The sequence below is a fragment of the Haliotis rufescens genome, unplaced genomic scaffold, assembly GCF_023055435.1.
Source record: "Haliotis rufescens isolate VD_foot unplaced genomic scaffold, xgHalRufe1.0.p SCAF_8, whole genome shotgun sequence".
Classification (NCBI taxonomy): Eukaryota; Metazoa; Mollusca; class Gastropoda; order Lepetellida; family Haliotidae; genus Haliotis; species Haliotis rufescens.
In genome coordinates this window covers 48,000,676-48,015,224 of record NW_025964372.1, presented here as the reverse complement: position 1 = coordinate 48,015,224, position 14,549 = coordinate 48,000,676, and positions in this window count along the sequence as shown.

Here is a 14,549-nt window from a genome sequence, read left to right as displayed (position 1 = left end):
AGTAAGTGTACCGGGTTAATCTGTCAACAGGTTTATTACCTTGTGCTCATGTTAAACTAATTAAATTGAAAATGAGAGAAGAAACTAGTATTTAATATCTTTTACCATAAACAACTCTCCTTTTAATAAACAGTTATTTTCGTACTCTTACTCTATTGTAAGTATGCAACGTAAAAATTGAAACAAAATATTGAAGATGCAACAATGCTTTATAAAGCTAGTATATATAAATTGATTGTGCTAATATATGGAAGCTAAAGCAGCACTCAACAAATCTGTGACACCACTTCTTATTCCATACACTGATTATAAGCCAGAGATTGGATCATATATACGAAATCTGATGCAGAAGAAGTGGGACACCCCAGTAGGTATCAATAAATTACATGGAATTAAACCAAATATCGGTTACACCCCACTTGGGTTGTCAGTCCAAATTTGAAAAAGTCATTATGTGACGATGTCGTATTGGCCATTCGAGATACACACATGAGTATCTACTAAAAGGTGAGGATCCTCCGTTTTGTATCCCTTGTGATGAAAGAATCACAGTCAGGCATGTCCTGCTATACTGTAGTGACTTTTCCATCACAAGGGATAAATATTTCAGTGTTAAAACAATTAAGGACCTTTTTAATGATGTTAATGCTCATTTAATATTATGGTTTTTTTAAAGAAATTGAACTTGTTCATAAACTTTGAAGTATTGAGTTATTCTTTTAGTGCTTATTTATAATTGAGATTGTTAGTGGCTGTACCCTCGAAGGGGGTTGAAGTAGCGTAAAATTATTGTCCCCCTAAGAGGTGAAATTGGGTTTAACGTCGCGTCCAAGATTATTGCACTTATATAGCGACGTGCATGCACTTGTGTATGTGTGTGTGTGTGGCTGCTTGTACTAGTCCGGACTGATGCCGATTTATAGTGCTAGCTCACTGGGATACCATGCCGCAGTTGAACATGAATACCCCACTCAGACACAGTATACTGACTCCGAGCCGACCAGTCCTTGTTTTAGCCCCTTAATGCCGAGCGCCAGACAGGGTAACAACAAGTACAATCTTTTAACGTCTTTTTGTATGACGCGGCCCGGGATCGAACCCTGGACCGTCCGCCCGGAGACCACGGAGGCGGTCTGTCCCCCAAAGAGGGTATGTAAGTCCCATATCGTTCGAAGCCAGGCTTTTAAACGTAGTATATTCGTTAATTTAATCTTTGGCTTTTCTGGTACACTGACGCCCGTGACTGAGGGGATGATGTAGATCCTGCCGGGCTCCATGCAGGAAGCAAAGGCACTGTAAGTCCACGTGGTCCCTAGTTTGGTGATCTCCCTTCAGTGACTGACGATCTCAAGCCCATTTTTATATTGTGTTGTGCATTAATTCTTACTGCTTTTTAATATTCTCAACTAGTTTTAAATCAAAACTGTGATATTCTAGTTATTGTACTGTCCATCCTTGACAGTTTTTTATTTAGTCTAAATATATGTTTCATTAATGTATAACTTCTCGTCACGATATCTGGCTGAAATACTGCCGATGTGACGTTAAATATTCACTCACTCACTCATTCACTCTTCACGGCTTTTGCGTTTACACCTCCATAAACGCAAAACCCGTGATGATTCAGCAACCCCCGCTTGTAAGAGGCGACTTACAGGATCGGTGGGCAGGCTCGCTGATTTAAATGATGCATGTCATCGTATCCCACATGCGTAGATCGATGCCCATGATGTCAATCACTGGTCTGGTCCAGACTCGATTATTTACAGACCGCCGTCATTTTGCTGGAATATCGCTGAGTGCGGCTTTTCACAACAAACAAACAGTACGTGAAGCCCATTTGTGGTGTGCACCCACCGTGATATTGCTGGAATTGTTATAACAGTTGCTGGTCATTTACTGGTCATTTACTCTGCATGATTAATATACAGGTCAGGCATTGAAACCAGTCGTGCTATTTGGAGGGCCGTTGCACATTTTGAAAAATATTTTACGCATAAATGGAGGATAAAATATTTATAATTATGTCGGAAGTTTGAACCATTTAAGTATAAAATTGCAATTGCATCCCTGACTGCAAATAAATGGTATTAAAACCCGCTACACTAGTTACATAAATAAAACATGAATAAACAATATATCATCTCAGTTCTATTATTCCAAGTATTTTAGGAAAATTCCATTCCAATTTTCTCCCATTATTTAAACTGGCATTGTAACCATTGTTAAACGGAATCATGCTTTTTTTACGGAGACTGTAATTGTACATTATATATATTACATCAAAGCAGCTATTAAAGGGAAAATCCTACCAAGTTAATACTAGTATATTTCAAATAGAATCAACAGAGTAGACACAATTTATGGATAATAACTTTTCTATTTACAGTAAAGGCGTCGCCGCGAATAGCTGCAAAATTGCTGATGCGGCGTTAAGCAATATTCACTCACTCACTTACAGTAAAGGCGACGTTTCGGTACAGATCCCCATACCGTTGTTAATGGCCATGGTACAGAATCTACATGTATATTGTAGGTGGAGGATTAACAGTAACGACAACATATTTTATACATGATAAGGAAGCCAAAAAGTGAACATAGGTGGGGTGAATGTTGCTTTGTGAGTTCATAGTTGGCGGATGGGATAAAAAGCCTTGATCTATGTTGATTGATGTCTGGTGCCGGCGAATCTGCACAGCTTCTGTTAGTTTTCTTTTTGTGAAGTCATGGAGGTTTGTGATAGGATTTGGACGTTTCCCCGGTTGATGTGATTGGGGCAGTTGCTTTCCTTTCACATCAAGCTGACATGCCGTAATATTGTCTAAAGCATGGTTCAACATACAAACATTGACAAAACGATGAACAGTAAACGTATTTGAACTTGTTTAATGCTGTCTGGTCCAGACTCGATTATTTGCAGACCGCCGTCATACAGCTGGAATATTGCTGAGTGCGGCATTAAACAACAAACAAACAAACAAAATATCTCTGATTTAATGTTCACTTCAGATACCTTCATGTCAGTTGTGTCATTGAATATTTCATCAGAAGTTTTTTGTGGTGATTAGAATTACAATGAGAATTAAATCCAAATAAAGATGACTATCCAAACAGACGGACACATTAAGGACAGAGCATTCACAAAGTCATATTTGTCCATTGTGTGTCTCCGGTTTGTTCGTATGATATGTCAGACATGAGAGTTAATTTCGTCATCATACAATTGATTACATGATATGTTCAATTGCCTCCGAAATACCATTCAAAATCCCAGTGAAGCTAAAATGGAAGTGTTGGCAATATGTTTTTGTGGAAATACGTTCGCACAGCATCCGTCTCTAAACAAATGATGCACCCTAAAAACTTAGACATGCGAGTCCCCTTTATAACTTTCACGTACATGATGAAAGATGCATATAGCACCGACATTCTCTCAAAGGTTTCAGACTTGAAATAGTTGGATTGAACAAATGTGCAGGCAGAAGATAGGCACAGAAGCTCCACGCTGCTACCACAGCTGGCGACATATAAGTTTCTCTGTCGGATTATGTGTCACATAAATCAGTTATGTACAACATTCAAATGTGTTGTCATACATGTATATATGACAAAGTGTTTAAGGGTTTTTACGCGAAGCACAAATGTAGGGGAGTATGGATGCAGAGACCCACAATATTAGTCATTATACCTACAGCGTATCAAGAGCAATTATGGGTGTGTGTTATTTCATACATCAATCATGACCCCTGTCCATAAGATCATTCCCAGCACTAAGGTTGGTTGGTTGCTTTGTTGTTTAACGCCGCAATATTCCAGCTATATGACGGCGGTCTGTAAATAATCGAGTCTGGACCAGACAATCCAGTGATTCATGTCATGAGCATCGATCAACGCAATTGAGATCGATGCCCGTGCATCAACCAAGTCAGCGAGCCTGACCACCCGATCCCGTTAGTCGCCTTTTACGACAAGCATAGTCGCCTTTTACGGTAAGCATGGGTTGCTGAAGACCTTTTCTACACCGGAATCTTCACGGGTCCCAGCACTAAAGTAATTATCTGAACGTACAGTACACGACACCATTTCATTACTTTACAGAACCCTCATACTGCCTGCGAGGATCCTTAAACTTAATTATTGGTGGTCCCATGCACCCAGACGTTTAAAAGTCAAGGTAAAGCCCAAGTTTATATATGATTAATTAATAATGTTATAAGTTCTGTACATATACGTGGATGATGAACTTTCAGGTTTCAAACCTCAGAGTCATTATGGACAATATTTGTTTCAAGGATCAATATTCCGTCTCCAAATACTCGTGTATTATTGTGGTTCATATCTCTTCAGCGACGTTCTGTCCTCCTTTCCTCCGCTGACCTGGCATTTTCCTCTGCTTTGAGAGTAATAGATTTTCCTGGTGGAGATAAATAAACAAAGATAAAGATCACTAAAAGCTATTTGATATTTTTGGTCTGTTATGTTAGGAAAATTGACCACAGAAGACATTAAAAGAGGCTGTGTTTAGATGACACACGAGACATTAATGCCAAAAGGTGAATTTGTCTGTCATTTGCAGAAGTTAATATAGACACAATATTTTTATTGTCAACGGTATAAGGATCTATACCGAAACGTCGCTTTTCACAGTATTAAAGAAGTTGTTATACATAAAAAATATTGTGTCTATCCTGTCATCCGTCAACTTCTAAGTAATGCCTATCAAACAAGTTTTGCAGAAGTTGTTTAAAAAATTATCATTCATACAATAAACGTGTCCTACCCTTTTTTGAGCAGATATGAATTGGTCTCGGTTGTGGCATTCCATTAAATGCCATGCATTTGTTCAAGGACATGGGGTAAGCGCCCACATTCTCCACAAACAGACGGTCTCCAATTTCTAGCTCCGGTAGGTGATCAGCACCAGACACTGGACTTGAATGTAACCTCGCTTCGTGGAGCCTGTAACAAAGATACTGAGGAAGTAGGTACCAGTGTGTGTGTGCTGTGTGCGTGCTTGCATGCATGTGCAAAATACACATAGGGGAAAAGTAATAAATGTGGTACAGTCTTTTAATTCCCACCTTTAGCAAAGATGGTAGTTTCGCTCCGGTGCATTTCGGAAAGGAATCGTTGAAGGTACGATGAATGCTATCATTCGCAAAGTAACGGAATTCCGGAAAAATGAGTTCGATGTGATCGTTGGTTTCATAAGCCCTCTACTGAAACGTTTAGTAAGTGATGGACTTTAAACAGTGTTTCACATTGATAACGATCCGAATGATGCAAATCTGAGACGATGCCATCTTGATTTTAATTTGATTCAAACATATTTTATTCACAAGGAAAATGATTAGGCAAAACTTTCACAACTTATGTAGACCTTTTCCAAAATATTTATATAACTAGCGTTATATGATAACTATTGAGAGATATGTACATAAGACAGGGTATACACAAGCAGAGAGAAACAGCAAGAAACAGGATTTGACATTGAAACAACTCTACAAGGCTGTTGTAACTGAAATAGGAGCTAGCATTTAACAATATTGAAGTGTCAGGGACGAGCTTGTGTTTTTGCAAATTCGCTTACACAATTAGACATAAGTTATCTTGCAGTTTGATAGAATGCCTTTTTCGGATCTGGTTTAAGCATAAAACAATACAGCACAAGGACAAACAAATATATATTCTGGAAGGGGTTTCATATACTGGTAGACATGTGGATGACTTGCCTTCCATGTGTTTGTGACAGGTGCCACAAGTGAGGCAGGATATGCTCATCATTTCAGCATTATACAATGCAGTGTACTTTTGCTTTTGTCTATTGTTGTCTGTGTTTGAGATTTCTTATGATTAAGAAAATGTTTTGTTGCTTTTATTATTTAATATCATAATTACAGATATTATACCTTGCATTTGGATGAAGTGACTTTACTTTGATGAGTTCTTCTTCATTGTCAAATGCCATCAAATCCACTCCCTTAGACGCCGCATATCTGATGTCCCTGAGACATTTGACACTGTGGGAGTAGACAATGTCACTTTGTTCCACACCCAAATCAAGAATAGAAGCCATTTCATTCTGAAGGAAAAATAAAATAAATACACTTGATTGGCAAATCAAAATATTCAGGATAATGCAGATATTCGCTTGAAAATTCAAATTCATCAATAGCAAGAGATTTATTGTATGTGTTTATGGTCATTTTCAATGTTTCACAACAGTCGGTATGCGATTACGAATGTACATGAATAATGGCACACTTCATTTCCAGATGTTGCCTCTGACGTTCCTGTATTGTAAATTACTGATGAAGATAATTTCCCTAACCTGCCGGCACAGTAAAAAAAGACACCGAGATCAGCTACGAGAGAGAGGATCTTAGGGTCGTCGTTGCACTTAACAGCATAAATATAGAAATTGAGACATACACCTAAGAACCATTCTGAATATCTCAATTAGAAACAGTAACTTTCGGAGTTCATATTTGCATATCTTTCTCAATAAAACACAAAAGTGAGAAACAAAGCATGATTCTTTATAAAGACAATTCAGGTGAACTTATCCTGCAATATCATGGGTTCACGGTATCATCAAGTGGGAAGGAGGATGACTTTTTTTCAAGTTGTCTCAGGAAAGCAGTAAAATGAGTGAGAGAAAAGAATGAGACATTTCCAAGAACGTTCGTGAAACGGGACTCGTCAGTCCCATTCATGGCTTAAGGTACGTTATGATGAAGCAGCTGGGCTGCAGTAAGGGAAAATTGACTTTAACGTCACTTTAAATATGAGTTAACTTATACATCTACGTACATTCACGTGCGAAACAAAACCTGTCTCCATAATCGTTAGGAACTCTCCACCTTCCTCTCCAACTGCTGGACCAGAGACACTAAAACTAGGCCATCCTTTACGGTGACGGCATAAATATGGCTCAAAGTCATGGGAAGTTGCGTCGTGGCGTACCGTCCGTCCATCACTGACTTTCACTGTTTTAACATCTCGTCTGGAATCACATGAGGCTAAGATGACCACAGCTATAGTGTCTCTAAAATGTGAAAGCAGAATTCCGATCCAGTGGAACATGGTTCCCATGGCATCCAATCAAAAATCGTATGCAGCATGTTTGTGCTGTATGATGCACTTTAAACTGTAGTGACAATGTGAGATTTGACACAGCTTTAACCCGTGACTATCCTAATAGACCACAGCGACGGCCATTAGTACAAGGGTGGTCATGTTGAACATAGGCCCTTTTCATAGTTAGGTGTGAATATTCTGTGTAAGGTATCTCATGTTTAAAAAAATAATTCTTTTGATTCCTTACCTTTGTATGGTCGTTCTGATAAAATATTATATACATTCAGATACACCACAATTTCAAGTGAGCCTATGTCATGGCATGTTTATCCTACGTGTCGTCACTCGTCTGTCGTGCGTCGTCAACCATTTTTCCTCAGTAACCACTGGACCAATGAACGTGCAACTTCACATACTACTTCCAACCAATGATGACAACCCAATTGGGTCGAATTCGATTTTCACAGCAGCCATTTTAAAATAAAAACTATTCATGATCTCTGCCATACAAATGTTATGAAATTGTCTGACGTAATTCCCAATATTGATTTGTACAATATGCATCCGGGTTTTTTTCAGATGAACAACTGATTTGCCTTTGTATGTTTTTTTGTGACGGACGCCATTGCTAGGGGCAGGATACGCTCACCTTTCCGCAAACGCCACAATTTGATAAGACCGCCTCCGTGGTCTAGTGGTAGAGCGTCCGCCCGGAGAGCGGAAGGTCCGAGGTCCGATCCCCGCCCGCGTCATACCAAAAGACGTTTAAATATCGTACTTGTTGTTACCCTGTCTGGCGCTCGGCATTAAGGGGCTAAAACAAGGACTGGTCGGCGGGGAGTCAGTATACTGTGTCTGAGTGGGATATTCATGTTAAACTACGGCATGGTATCTCAGTGAGCTAGCACTATAAATCGGCATCAGTCCGGACTAGTACAAGCAGCCACACAAACACACACGTAAATGCACGTCGCTATATAAGTGCAATAATCTTGGACGCGACGTTAAACCCCATTTTACCTCACCTCACCTCACAATTTGATAATGATTCATAAACACATGCTCATGATATAGTTTCAGTAAGTATTTCGTATGATTATGGAAAGGGTTTGTCGCTTTGGTGTATTTATAATTGTCCTACGTACGGTAGTGAGGTTTCACTCTGGGAAGATACTTGCGCCACTGTTCCATCTTTTTAATAACACCACCCATGTCAATGATGAAAAAGACATCTTCATTATATTCATTCTTGAAAAAAGATATTTCATAAACTTCTTTCGTTAGTCTTTAAATTACATTTTAATAACCTTTAACACACTTTATGATATTGACCAGTCTTTATATGTAAGACATTGCACTCTTGTTAAGCCTATTAGGTTTTCAATGGAAGTAGATCTGGTTGAAGTTCCACAATGTATTCGGTATACATAATGGGCCTGTCTAACTAAATGAAATGCTATAAATCTCGAAATTAATGCGAGCGTCGATTAAATGCGAAATATGCGAGTGGTCTTTGTTATAGTTTATAGGGTGTTTTATGGAAGTGATTTACTCAGCGCTAATTAGCGGTGCTGATTGATTGGATTAGGGTAAGGTCGGATAAAAGTAAGGATATGTATCATTCCACTAGGGATGGGGTTGGGGGAGGTTGGTTGGATTTTGAGTCGCATTTCTGGCTTGGGGTCAGCAGTCGCATTAATTTGAAGACAAATTGATTTTAAGTTTTACAGTAGTCATTAAATAAAGCGAAAAAAGAGTAGAGAATACCTTTTTCCCTTTCTTGTGTAATCACTCTGTTGATTTTGTCTTTGATGTCGTCGCCATCATCGTAAACTACCACACCCTCCATATATGTAACTACTGCCTTCTTGAATGCAAGCAAAACAGTTTCCGTTATGTGTGCCTTCTGTCACAAGCCAGATATGGAGGTCTTCATACATCAAGAGCGTCTGAGCTAACAGTAGTTCGGTCATATCATTGAACGCAAGCTTAACGTGAGAGACTCGCCCATTCTGAAAAGGTTACCACCTTTTTTAAATCTAAAATCACAGTTATAGTGTTGACAAGCGACGATCATAATTTTAGTGGTCGTTGGAATCTGGTACGACCAAAATACTTGGCCACTCGTGCACCAGTGCCCCAAAACTACATTTCGTTCCCTGTATCTCGATATTGTCATGAGACTATATTGGCACATATCGGAATTGAAAATTAGTTAGCAAATATGTGTGACACACAAATGAGCATTTCCCTCCAATATACCACAGATGAAACAAACCATTTGTATGAGTTGCCATTTATCTTGGAGTCACGAACTACATGTGTGACACGCAGTGGTGGCTGAATACATTGTCAAAATCACCCCGATTTTGCATTTGGTCCTGGGTTCATTTTGATTCCTACCCAATTATAACTCGGACCTACTATTTCCCGCATGCTCCCTAAACAAAGGAAATGCTTAGTGTTGTAAGTGGTTGTCAACACCTACCCGGTCATTTAATTATATTGTTTTGGATACAAGCAACACCGTGTTCCATGGAACGTCTCATGTAAACTTAAAACGTCCTAAATTGAGTCTATGTCTCTGGTTTAGTACATGGACAGGCGACGTTGGAGAAGTGTATGCCTTGCTCAATAACAGGCACATGATATATACAGCTTGTGATGGGACATTTCAATCTCCCAATCTGAGTAACAGGTATGATACCATATGAATTGAGTCTATGTCTCTAGTTTAGTACATGGACAGCCGACGTTGGAGAAGTGTATGCCTTGCTCAACAACAGGCACATGATATATACAGCTTGTGATGGGACATTTCAATCTCCCAATCTGAGTAACAGGCATGATACCATATGAAGTGCCGGCGTACATGTATATGTTCACTTGATTTTTTATAACATTACTGCAGATGACATGAAGCGAAATAATAATTATTTCGAAGTGAAATGACACATAGTCTGTGGACATTCCTCTTCAGTAATGAATTACAGTACTCACATGAAGTGATTCCACAACATACCAGTTATAATAGTAAACAATAATTGCAAAGTTTAGGACAGTACTTGGGTTAAAAACGCGTTCAGGTATTTCTCGCCCAGACTGCCTGCTTTTCCGAGGTTATGTTCATCTGCTCATCCATTTGATTACCGTGTCCACACACGATGCCAAGAATTACTATTAACACTGAAGATGCCTTCCGTCGTCAGGGGATGCATCTCTGACAGGCTTTCATTGTGTGGAAAACGACCGAGGGAAATAGGATGTTAGTCATGAACAGCTAGTTACAGACATTAATTCCTATATTACATTTTCACAATGTCAAGATGAAAGCCATACCTTCAGATTTGCTTTGGACTGACTGCTTCCTGGTGTATTTCTGTAGGTAGTTAGCATCACAGAATAAATTATATGGTAGGTTGACGCTGCAACAACGTCTACATATCAGCCAATGAAAACATCTGTAACACCCCGCTGCACCGATAACTTTAGGCCAAATACCTAAATAACTTTGTTTTGGAATCACAATATGGAGCGTGTGATTTCCGCAGTATCATATTTTGTACGAATATTATATTTTTGTCTTTCGGGAACTGATTTAAATATATCTTTAATTGATATTCACAACAAATTCGCAATATTTTTTTTACTATGCCTGCCCTTAATGAATCCACTCAAACATTTCGTGCATGAATTTATATAATGTCCGAGACCAGTGGGTCGAGTGTTATATGTTGAATGTGCTTAAAGCTGACCACGAGTACAGTTTGTAAGTGGATACGCAGAGGACACTGCATATGTCCAGAATTAATTACCGAGATAAAAATCAACTTTGACGTAATGTCTTAAACGTAAGATCTAACTTAACCATCTCAACGTTCCGACGATGTCCAAATAGGCGTTCTTTACATGTGCTCCTCAAATTTGAGGAAATGTGAAATCAATTTAAGTTCTGAAACAAATCTTGTTATAACCAGTCTATTAAATCTATGTACATGTATGCATGCATCTCGGTGCCTGCGTTCAGTACATAAAACTGTCTCACAGAAAGAGTCTCGCACGTGTCACTGTATCGTTGCCATTTCCCAAAATAAATATTCACAAACCTCGAATAGATATCTGTTATTTCAGGCGTATGTGGCCAGATGTATGTCTTTAATAAGAATATAACATAATCGTAAAGCATTACCATTAATTGTTAATGACCTAGTGGTGTATAGGAAAAAGGCTTGATGTTTACATACTAGAAACGTCTTTAATGTTCTTGTACCGTAAGACTGCAGCTGGTGAGGGCACTGTATAGAAATTTCCAGTAGCTTGTTAGGCTGTATTAGTATTAGTATCAGTGGGACAAGAGCGTGTCTACGTATCTCTCACATATTTTCATCACTTTGGAACCAGCTTTCACGTGAAGATCGCTCATCATCCCTGATTCACTCTGCCCATCCCATCTCAGAAGCTTGACCACTGTCGCCGCTGGTTGAATAGATATTATTATCACTGACTTTTGCCATTACCACTGTAACTTTGTACTGGATACTGATTAATGACATCATATTATGTCTTGCCATTGAAAAGTGTACTGCCACTCTATTGTGTACTACCATCGTAATTGCTGTGCAATAAGTTTAGTTGATTTGTAAACTTAGTGAATTTTGGACTGTTGTCCCTGCCTATTCTGCCTACCTATTCTCCCTGTCTTGCAGCAATCTATGCTTGCCGTAAAAGGTGACTATGCTTGTCGTAAAAGGCGACTAACGGGATCGGGTGGTCAGGCTCGCTGACTTGGTTGATACATGTCATCGATCCAAATTGCGTGGATCGATGCTCATGATATAAATCACTGGATTGTCTGGTCCAGACTTGATTATTTACAGACCGCCGTTGTATAGCTGGAATATTGCTGAGTGCGGCGTTAAACAACAAACCAACCAACCATGACTTGTCCCTGGCTATTCCCCCTGGCTATTCTCTCTGACAATTGTCCTTGGCTTATGTCTGCAGCATCCTAGACTTGACATTCACATTCAGCTGCCTTTCCACTGAAATACTGGTCAAGGCGGCCATGTTCTTTGGGGAAAAGAAATATACTCCCATGCAAACAGGAAACGGTGGTGAGATGAAATGAGGTTTAAGGTCGCGTTCAAGATTAAAAGATTGCATGCACGTGTGAGTGTGAGTGCATGCGTGCGTGCGTGCGTGGCTGATTGTACTATAACGGACTGATGCCGATCCTATAGTGCGAGCTCACTGAAATACCCCCCTCAGATCCAATATACTGATTCCGACTAGACATGTACTAGTTTTAGCCTTGTTGTCGAGCGTCAGGCGGGGTAACAACAAATCCTATCTTTTAACGTGTTTGTTTTATGACGCCGCCAGGAATCAAACCCCCGACCTACCGCTCTCATGGTACATGCTCTACCACTAGGCCACGGAGGCTGTCCACAGGTAATGGCAACACATATGACATACAGATGTGGCCGAACGTGTTTTTGTTTGTTTTGTTAATAATGTAGTAGGTGGTGTGTATATTTATAAGTAACGTATTTTAAGTCAGTACTGACACGACACCTTCATAGCTAAGCTGTTGTCCTCTGTAAAAGTCTGTATCCAAAAATAATGTTAACGGCAACAAATAATGGGTCGCCAAAACGCAGCTTAACAACCGACCATGGTAGAAAGTATCGAATGTTTTCCATGCATATGAAAATCAAAATTCACCTGCGTTTCCTTGTGCCTTTTCTGATCAACGGCACCCCAGTACGTCGATTCAGCATTCTTGTATCGATACTAGCGCCATGCCGATGACTTACGAAGAATATGAGAAACCAGGCATTTTGAGGTGAGGTGAAATGGGGTTTAACGTCGCGTCCAAGATTATTGCACTTATATATAGCGACGTGCATGCACTTGTGTGTTTGTGTGTGTGGCTGCTTGTACAAGTCCGGACTGATGCCGATTTATAGTGCTAGCTCACTGAGATACCATGCCGCAGTTTAACATGAATACCCCACTCAGACAGTATACTGACTCCCCGCCGACCAGTCCTTGTTTTAGCCCCTTAATGCCGAGCGCCAGACAGGGTAACAACAAGTACCATCTTTTAACGTCTTTTGGTATGACGCGGCCGGGAATCGAACCCCGGACCTTCCGCTCTCCGGGCGGACGCTGTACCACTAGACCACGGAGGCGGTCCCAGGCATTTTGACTACATGTTGGCCAGGCCACACGAATGGTTGCCAATGCTTTTCATCTCCACATGTGTACACGTGTGTCTCTGTGTGTTTAATTGCTTTAGGTATGTTATATGTTAGGTTGTATTCTCAATATTATCTAGCGTTTGCATGAGAGGCTTATTTGTAATGTTTTATAACTTATTAATAGCACACTTTCACAGTATTGTAGCATTTGTATTACAGTGTGTAAATTATGTGCCACATGTTGAATATGATTAAGAGTACTGGTACATTCATTTTTCTACATTAGTTTATGGGACAATAACAGATGGTAACAGCAGCTATGTGCCATTTCTGTTATCTTCCTATAATATTCATATGTTGGTAATTAGTATCAATAGGTTTCCCTCAACTTAATATTTAACATGATTCGAGTTCCGAAGTTTTTGTATATTAATCACATGTAATAATTTCACAATTTAGATCAGACCAACAACATAGAGTGTGATCAGCTGTCCGGCGTTTAGACCTCTGAATACACACATACATGATCTCAAAAGATGACTACCTTGATGTATGCAATAGTGTGTCACGGTTTAGAATAAAAAGGTAGACATCTTGAATGGAACCCTGGGATTGCATAACAGGGCATATGACAATAGCATGGTCTTAACAATCGATAATATATCATTGAAATTTGCCAGACTCATGTTTCTTTGAAAAGAAATTATTGAATTCATTGTGTACTTATTGTGTTGGTGTGATTTCACCCCGATGTGCGCGTGCGTGCGTGTGCGTGTGCTTCTGTTTGTATTGTCTATTGCGATTCTCTGGTATGAACATTATGAAGATGAAGTCGTGTTTTTCGAGGTTCCATCACCCACGTCCAATATGTATTTTATGTTTGAGGTTCAGGTATTTGCAAATCAGTCGTGTCATTAATATTCCATCACACAAGTTTTTGCAGTGATAGAGAATTACATTGAAAAGTAAGTGAAAATAAGGATCAGTGTCAGACTTACACTTTAAGGACAGACCACTTGCAACGTCTATTTGTCCACTGCACGATTCCGGCATTTTATTATGATATACCTTCTGATTACATGGGATGTTAAAATGCCCCCCAAATAATATTCAAAATCCTACTGAATCTAAAAATGGAATTGTTTTGAATATTTCTTTTTTGGAATACAATTTGGGGAACATGCTGCACCTTTATATCTCCAGTGTACACGTTGCTAAGATACATATAGCACTTTCAAAAGTGGATGATAATGCACTTCAAATGTG